This window comes from Octodon degus, unplaced genomic scaffold, assembly GCF_000260255.1.
Source record: "Octodon degus isolate 3935 unplaced genomic scaffold, OctDeg1.0 scaffold00071, whole genome shotgun sequence".
Classification (NCBI taxonomy): domain Eukaryota; kingdom Metazoa; phylum Chordata; class Mammalia; order Rodentia; family Octodontidae; genus Octodon; species Octodon degus.
This window is the reverse complement of record NW_004524647.1, coordinates 5,521,161-5,529,626: the sequence shown is the minus strand read 5'-3', so window position 1 is coordinate 5,529,626 and position 8,466 is coordinate 5,521,161. Positions and strand designations below refer to the sequence as shown.

Genomic DNA, 8,466 nt, shown 5'->3' with positions numbered 1-8,466 from the left:
ATCTTCCTTTAGTATTTATATATTATAAATATTTTGATATAAATTTTCATAATTTTTACTTCCAAATTGAAATAGAAATTACTAATCATTATTTCATTTGATTATAGTTTTCTTTATAGCTAATGAATTAAAATCTAGCTTAATATATATATTCTTAATATGAAGACCACAGCATATGGGAAAACCCAATATGAGAAGAAATTATGCAAAGAAAAACTTGAATCAACCACATAATGATAACAGATCTTGAATTTAACAGATGCAGACTATTGCTTCTATGTTACATGAGTACCTATCTGATAATCAGATAGATGTATAAAATACCAGTGTAGCTATTCAACATCCAAGTATATGTAATTTTAATTTATGCAGGAATATATATATATATATATTAGATTTGCAGATTAGTTCATGTTTATTTTCATTTTTAGATTTAATTTTAACTGACACATGAAAATAAAATCTTGTGCATTGTTGTATCATGTAAGATTATACTATGTAAGGTTATATCATGTATTGTTTGATACATGAACACAGTGTGTAATGTTTATGTAAATCCAGTTAAACACATTTTATTCTCAACAATTCAGTATTTCTTTTTAATGAAAATTTTAAATTTTACTCTTCTAGCTTTGGAAATGTACAGTACATAATTAATATCTAGAGGTACCATGGTGTGCAAAAGTACAGCAGAGTGTCTTGTTGTTGTCTAGTTATGCAGTGTAGTACCAACTGATCCAGACCTCTCTTCTCTACATTCTCTGGCCTCTGGATCAGGGTTCTCTTCTTCTGTGAAATCAATTTTTATAGATTCCACATTTGCGTGACATTACACACTAGCCCCATTTCTGTGCCTTGTTTATCTCATCTGCAATTCCATCCACGTTGTCCTAAGTACAATATATTTATATATTATAAATATTTTGATACAAATTTTCATAATTTTTACTTCCATATTGAAAGAGAAATTACTAATCATTATTTCACTTGATTATAGTTTTCTTTTAGCTAATGAATTAAAATCTAGCTTAATATAATTTTCTTATTCCATGATCGTGAGTATAAAGTTCAATGTTAACTCTTTGAGGATTTACTGTTTTATTTTACACATTTAGCCTAAAATACAAAAGAAAATATTTTTGTATGGAACAATGACCTGGGTATGCTACATTATTTTCTATACATGTATGTAAGCAAATCCAATGTAATTTGATGAATTAGGCTCTGGGAGTGCACTCCTGTAATCCCAGCACTTGGGAGTCTGAATTAGGAGGCTCACCACAAGTTTGAAGCTAGTGAGGGCTACGTAGGGAGTTGAAGGCCAGCCTGCACTGCTCACTGAGAAATGCTCTCAATAAACCAAAAACAAACAAAAAAACAAAAAGAGAAGGAAGAACAACACCCCCAACAACTAATGCAATTTGATAGAACTGTCTTTATCTACAAAAATTTTGTATAAAGTCAGATTTTACATGTCAGGGTTGTGCCAACCTTATGGAGTCCTCTGAGAAAACTTCATATATGTGTTTGAATTTTTTGTTTAACAGACTGTGTTCCCTAAGATCTCTAAACATGGAGATATCTGTGTTGGAAGAACTAAATTATGGAATCATTAAATAATTAAGAATATATTATGCTTTAATTTTTTGATAGTTATTCAACTTAGCTTTCAATATTAAGTTTCAAGTGCTTGGCCTTGTTCTACCATGTATCTAAATGAATATACAAATGATGTTTTTTTTACTTTCTTCTTCATGTTAGATAGATAGATAGATAGATAGATAGATAGATAGATAGATCAAAACCTATACATGTTCTTCAAAGAACATCTTTAGCTATTTTCCAACTTTTTACCTATAGAATTTATTTCTATTACTAACTTCAATGTGCAAAATATGTATTACTGTGTCTTTCTGTTAAATTTTATATATACGTTAGTTATAATTGTATTAAGACATCTATTTATGAATATTGTTTTCCCTTTCTGGTAACAACATCTAATTTAGTTTTATTTTTATAAAACAACATCTCAATATTATTTTAACTACGAGAAATTCATTTTATGGTCATATATTGTTAACTTTTTTCAATATCGCATGTGCACTTGAAAGTATTCCTTCTGAAACTTTGAGATATGGCAGTTTATATGCTAATTACATTTAACCATGTGGCTGAAAAATAGTAGTGCATAGACTTTTTTTGCCTTAATTTGCTAAGTCAGTGAACAGTGTACATTAAAGTTATATGCTATGTTTTTACTTACTATGGTGAGAAGGCTAAATGACAAAGGGATGTAATGAAACTTGGGGGGTGATAGGTATATGTTCATCACTGGGATTATAATGAGCATCTCATTGCTGAACATATATTAACTTTCATCAAAAGATGAATTTGAAAATGCTAAAGTGTTGTGTGAAAGTCATACCACCATAAAAGTAGTGTTAAAATAAGGGAATATATCACACAAGACAGAAGAAAAATGTTTTGTCAGATGAAAAAGGAACACCTCAATAGACACAGAAAGTCATTTGATAGAGTTCTCTTTTCCTTCATTAAGTTAGTTATTAACATACTAGAACTGAATGGAAAATTTCTTACTGATGGTTAAATCAAAATATAAATAAAGGCATAAGTAAAGGATCAGAATTTTCCCAATTAATAGAAAAATTTTCTGAGGTCCCAGAGAAGACCACATTTTAATATCCAAATGATGAAGAATGAACTTGTCCCCTATGCATTGAGACCGTCACTAGTTCTGTATCACCCTGAAGATCTAAGAAGAGTTATGCTAGTCATTTTCTGTCTTCCGAGACTCACAAGAACTGGCTAAGTAAGGATTCCATGAATCATGACTTAAGATTCTGCTGACAAACATTTGTGGATTTCTAAGAACTGTAAATCTAAGACCAATTGGTATATTAGTGAATCTTCTAGAATGTCTGATTGATATTTTTGAAGATTTTTTTGAATGGTGGACAGAATGTAGTGTGCTGACACCTAAAGATAAAGGAAATAGTCATCAATGATATCCTTATAATATTTACTATATACTGAAGGTCAGTTTTCAGTTTTCCTTTAAGGCGTTGCTTTCTCTTCTCAGCAGGGAAGGCCATGGGCTTATTGCACTGCCCTCTGTAAGTTTTGTCAGCAAGACAGAAACTTTACAAGTTACTTCTGAAATGCAGCAAACATGACTTGCTACCTTTTCAATTTAACTTATCTCTGTACACGTAGCATTAAAGCTAATAACACTAAAAGATTAGAAAGTAATGCTGTCAGTAGCAGCATGCATTAAGGGCCTTTATCACTGCAAGCTGATGAACTACATGTAGGATAATTGGCCCTGTTATAATATATTTGTTTCATTCAACAGATACACTTTGCTTTGGTCTCTTCTGGCTACTTATGTTTCTCAATTTGACCATTTAAATTTCTCTTCTATCTCTACCCATATCTAAAATTGCTACTGCACAATTCATTGTTAATATGCCCTGGATAGTAAAGAACTACATCAAGAATACAAGAAATAAAAAAAATAAAAATAGCTTTATGCTAAGGTAGAGCCCATGAAAAATTAATGGATTAAATTATATTCCAGTAAAAGGGGTTTCTACCTATTTCTTTTAAAATATGCTTGAAATCTCCCTAAAGGGACCACATACATGGTTTACTTGATTCATCTTCTGAAACACTAAGCTATTTTATTTTCATAGTAAGTAATATGATGTACAACCAGAAGTGTTGTAACAACAAAATAGGTAAATTGATTTATATTTTAAATGTTAAATTCTGAAATTAGAGATCTCTACATGTGGAAAAAAGTGAACAGATACCTCTAAGAACTCCTTTGCTTGACATCTTCTTTATCATTTTCAAATACTGGTTTTTATTTCTTGAATTTATAAGAACTCATTGTCTGAAGAGGATTTCTGTACCTTCCAGATTCAGGACTGCACTCAAAGGCAAGCACCAAACAAAAACAAATACATTCAGTGAAAATGAATTATCACAGATTTGTTGATTCTGTAACTGGGAAAATCTAGTCCCAGGAAACTTCCTCTTACATCTCATTGGACACAAAATTGAGGTACGCATGCATGTAGGCGAGAAATACATAGAATTCCTGAATTTCACATTGTGATTAGAGAGCAAGAGAACAGAGGTCTTGGCAATGGTTTTTGAGTCTCTAACTGTGATGATTTTAGTGAGGTTGCCCTTTCCAAATTCAAAAAAAGGAACTTAAACCTAGTGTAATAGTAATTGAGACTTAATTGAAGGTGATTGAATAGTAAAAAAAGAGTTCTCATAAGAGGTCTTATAACAATATTAGAAATAAATAGTTATACTTTTTCTGTGTTTGTATACCTTGAACCATGTAAGGTCACAGAAGGTCAGATATGTCTTCTTGAATGCTAAGTAAAGGATTGGATTTTGAAAACAGGCAGACTTGAAATCTAACAATTCTTTCATCTTGGAGAGATTGCACTCTCTCAGAATTATGAGAAAATCAGTTTCTATTAGCTATGAGTTACTCAGTGTAAGGCCTTTTTTTTTTTTTTTTTTTTTTTTTGGCAGAACTGGGGATTGAACTCAGGCCCTTGAGCTTGCCAAGGAAGTGCTTATTCTACTGAGCTATCTCCCTGGTCCCATAAGGCCATTTTTTATAACATCAAGAACAAAGATTCCAACTGAAAGTGTATTTAATAGAAAAAGAGCATTTTGTCGAATTATTGGAAATCTCCATGGAAATTTGACTCTCCCTATTCATCCTAAGAGCATTGCATATACTTTATGGTGGGACAAATCTAATTCTAGTACTTGAATATGTAGCACAACTTTACCTGAGTTCTTATTGACATTGAATTCCACTGTAGTAAGAATGATGAAGCAATGCAATTTCTTTAATAGAAATATTTAAGAGTAAAAGGGAATACTAAAAATTGTGCTTGTACAAGAAAAACACTCAAGAAAATTAGTACATATGGTTGTCTTCTCTGTAATAACCCTATTTCTGTCCCAGATCCACACTATTGCTGATTCCTGACTGTGGTTTTTATCACTGAGCCTGGAAAACATGACAGATTAATTGCAGATGAGACCTTTGCAGAAGGAAAGATGCAACTGACAGCAGCCAGTGCCAAAGAATCATAAACGCTTCTTCTTTACAGCCTGTCTAGTACCTTTCCACTTCTCATTGCTGTTGACAACATCAAGAAATAGGTAGCTCGGAGCACAACATTACTGACCTGGCAGTGGCAGACACATCACAAGCTTGCTTTCATCAAAGTTCTCAGTCTGATTTTAAAGGTTATTCTGCTCTGACTGAGAAATAACAAGATAAGAGGAAAACACCACTAATAATAATACCTTCCTGATGTGTCAATTGGTAAAGCAACCAAACTATCATCCATTTGTATGTAATTTTATGAAGAAAGAAAAAAAAAGAATAAAAACATTATATATCAGGGTTTACATTCATAGTTTATTATGAGGTCATATGCATATTTTAATTTCAGTGAAAATAAAGGCATATCAACTTTATTGCATGTGATTGCAATAAATGCTTGTGATTGAATTTAAAAAGCAGCATTAAGTTAAGAATTTGCCTTGGGCCATTCAGGTAGCTCAGTGGTCTAAGGGCCTGTGAAGCAAGCACAAGGACCTGGGTTTGACCCTAGGTAGCATATGCCCCAGCCTGAGGTCACCAAGACCAAGCGTGGTGGCACACACCTGCCTGTAATCCCAGCACAGGTCTGACTGAAACAGAAGAATCACTACGAGTCTGAGCTGTGTAGTGAGACCCTGTATCAAATACATCAAAAAAATTAAAAAAAGAAAGAGTTTGCATTCAGTTTCATGTAACACCATCCCCTCCTTTATTGAGCCTTCGCAGAAGAAACTGTATTTTAATTATTTACCTTGACAGTTTCAGAAAGAGGAACAGATAGGTTCAGTCCAGCATGATTGGCAGTTGGCAAAAATCTAGTGAAGCAAGTGTCCTGATCGCTAAGGATTTAATTTGGATGCTTTGAATACTTAGGCATCTAAACCTTCAAACATAATCCAGACCAAATGCATCATTCTTCTTTACTTTCCCTTTAACGCTGCACCTACTCCACTTTATTATGGAAACTCCTTCATTAAATGATTGCCAGAGAAATCTACATCACTTATTCCCAGAAGAACAAGCTCCCTGGAGAATAGAGCCACGAAGACAGTGCACAAAAGAAAAATTCAAAATAATATTCTGTATGATAATTTACTAGTTTAAGGAAACAAACTCTTCCAATATATTAAGAAATCCAGTTACAAATCCACTCTTAGGTTTATGTGGACAGATTGGTGAACAACTAAAAATGGCCACCTATTGACAAGATACACAAACAGAAATGGTGCATTTATCAGCTCAGCGCTGGCCTTCAGAATCCAAAAGCGTTCTCTCTGCTGTAGAGACCATCTTCATCCTTTACTGTCTCATAAAGCTGTGGCACAGTTAAGCTAGACTGTGGGGCCGTCTTACGCATAAACAGGAAGTTTGCCTTTTCAGAAGGAAGTTGGATCCTTCTCCCGATGATCCACATAAACTGAGCCACAGTGAAATCAGATGGAACCAAGTACTTCCGTTTGTCAGCGTGAACAATCTGACCGTCTGAGACCTTTTCCACAATCACAGGAACTCGGTTGGGATGTCTCGGTTGGATCTTCGCAGATTCTAGGCATCTGTATTCCTGTGAGTGGTCCTCTTAGGACAGCCACTTCATGGCCACGAGGGAGGGGAACGGGTTGGATCTTTGAGCCATGAAGTTTAGCGAACAGACCACAATAACAACAGCAGAGACTGGCAGGACTTCTGGCTGCCCAAGCCTAGCAACTCTAGACAGTCTTGCCATGCGATTCAGGCCGTCTATGAAATCTTGTGGCCCCGGTTCGCCTTGAACTTATGGTGATTCTATTGTCTCAGCCTCTTGAGTGCTGGTATTAGAGGGGTAAACCACTATGCTAGGCTAACCTGTCCTCTTTGGTGTATGTATGTATTTGTGTGCATGCACATATTCAAGTAAATGATTTAATAAAAAGTGGATTTTTCTCTTAAAGTAAAAATTATGGAAGTAAGAATTTGAGATCCTTTGAATAAAATGTTTTTCCAAAGTCTTTACCTCTCACTTATGGTATATTACTTTCAATTCCAACCATCAATTGTATGTTCCAAGCCAAAGAAAAGAAACAAAAAACACAACAAAAGAGAGATAGTTTCTACTTTCCACCTTCTTTAAACAATTTGCTAGGAAGTCTTAGTTAAAAGTCATTCCATAAATCTCAGTAGTCAGAAATTTAGTATGTTACCATCACTTCAAAACAAATTAAGCTGAAAACACTGATAGATCCAAGAAAAACTGTCCATTTTCAAAGAAAAAAAGGTATATTGACTGGCAACTAGAAGTCCTTACCAATGATATCTGAAAATATGCCTAATAATTTATTGATAAAAATTTGCCCTCCCTAAATTTTCATCATCGTTAGCATATCACATCTGTTCTAGAAAGACAGTAAAAATGATGCAAGATTGAAAGCATTTCCTCTCAATTTAATAAAATAATAAAACTATATAAAATTATAAAGTATGTTCAATATTTTCCTTTTCTCAACAAATACAGCAGTATGTGACAAAAAGTATAAAATACATTTTTCAATTACATTTAACCAATCATTATCTGCTTTGCTTTTCAAGTTACCTATATTATATATAAGTTTAATCATTGATTAACCAAGCATTCACTGAATGATTAACATGTGCCAGAGACTATCTAGGGCTCAGAACATAATGATACACAAAATATTATCAGTGAGAGTAAGATAAATTGGGATACCTGAACTACACCTGATAGGTCTAACATGAAAGATATTTTAGAAGGGTTGTTACGGATAACAAAGATGTAGACAATTACTATATATACCCCATTTATCTACTCTTCCATTAATAAGTATGTGCTGAGCCTGTGTCTTTGCTTTTGAGGACTGATATAACACGTTGTGTAGGCATGTCTTTCACGGTGATCTTCTATCTTCTGCATGTATGTCCACAAGTTGGATGGTTGCAGCATATAGAAGATATAGTTTTGATTTTTTTGAGGAATATCTGTAGTATTATCCATACACAATAAAATACTATTCAGTCATAAGAGTGAAATTTCATTTTCAGCAATGTAGAAAAACTGGAAGATCATTATACTAACCGACATAGTCCAAATGCAGAAAGACAAAATACTGGAACTTGTCTCTCATATGCAGATGCTAAAATCCATCTTAATTAAGGGAAAGGGATAAAGAGAAGCTAAGTAGCAAATACCAGAGCACTGCAAATTATGATTTCCTGCAGCACAGTGGGATAGCTACAGTTCCATGCAAACATGTATTTTATGAAACTCAGGAAGAGAGGAGCTTGCTAGCTTCAAAAATAAATAACAA

At 33.5% G+C, this 8,466-nt stretch overlaps 1 pseudogene; it reads right to left on the bottom strand.

The window, feature by feature from the left end:
* Positions 1 to 8,240, bottom strand: part of LOC101583915 — a 79,724-nt pseudogene extending 71,484 nt beyond the window's left edge.
* Between the last annotated feature and the right edge of the window lie 226 nt (positions 8,241 to 8,466).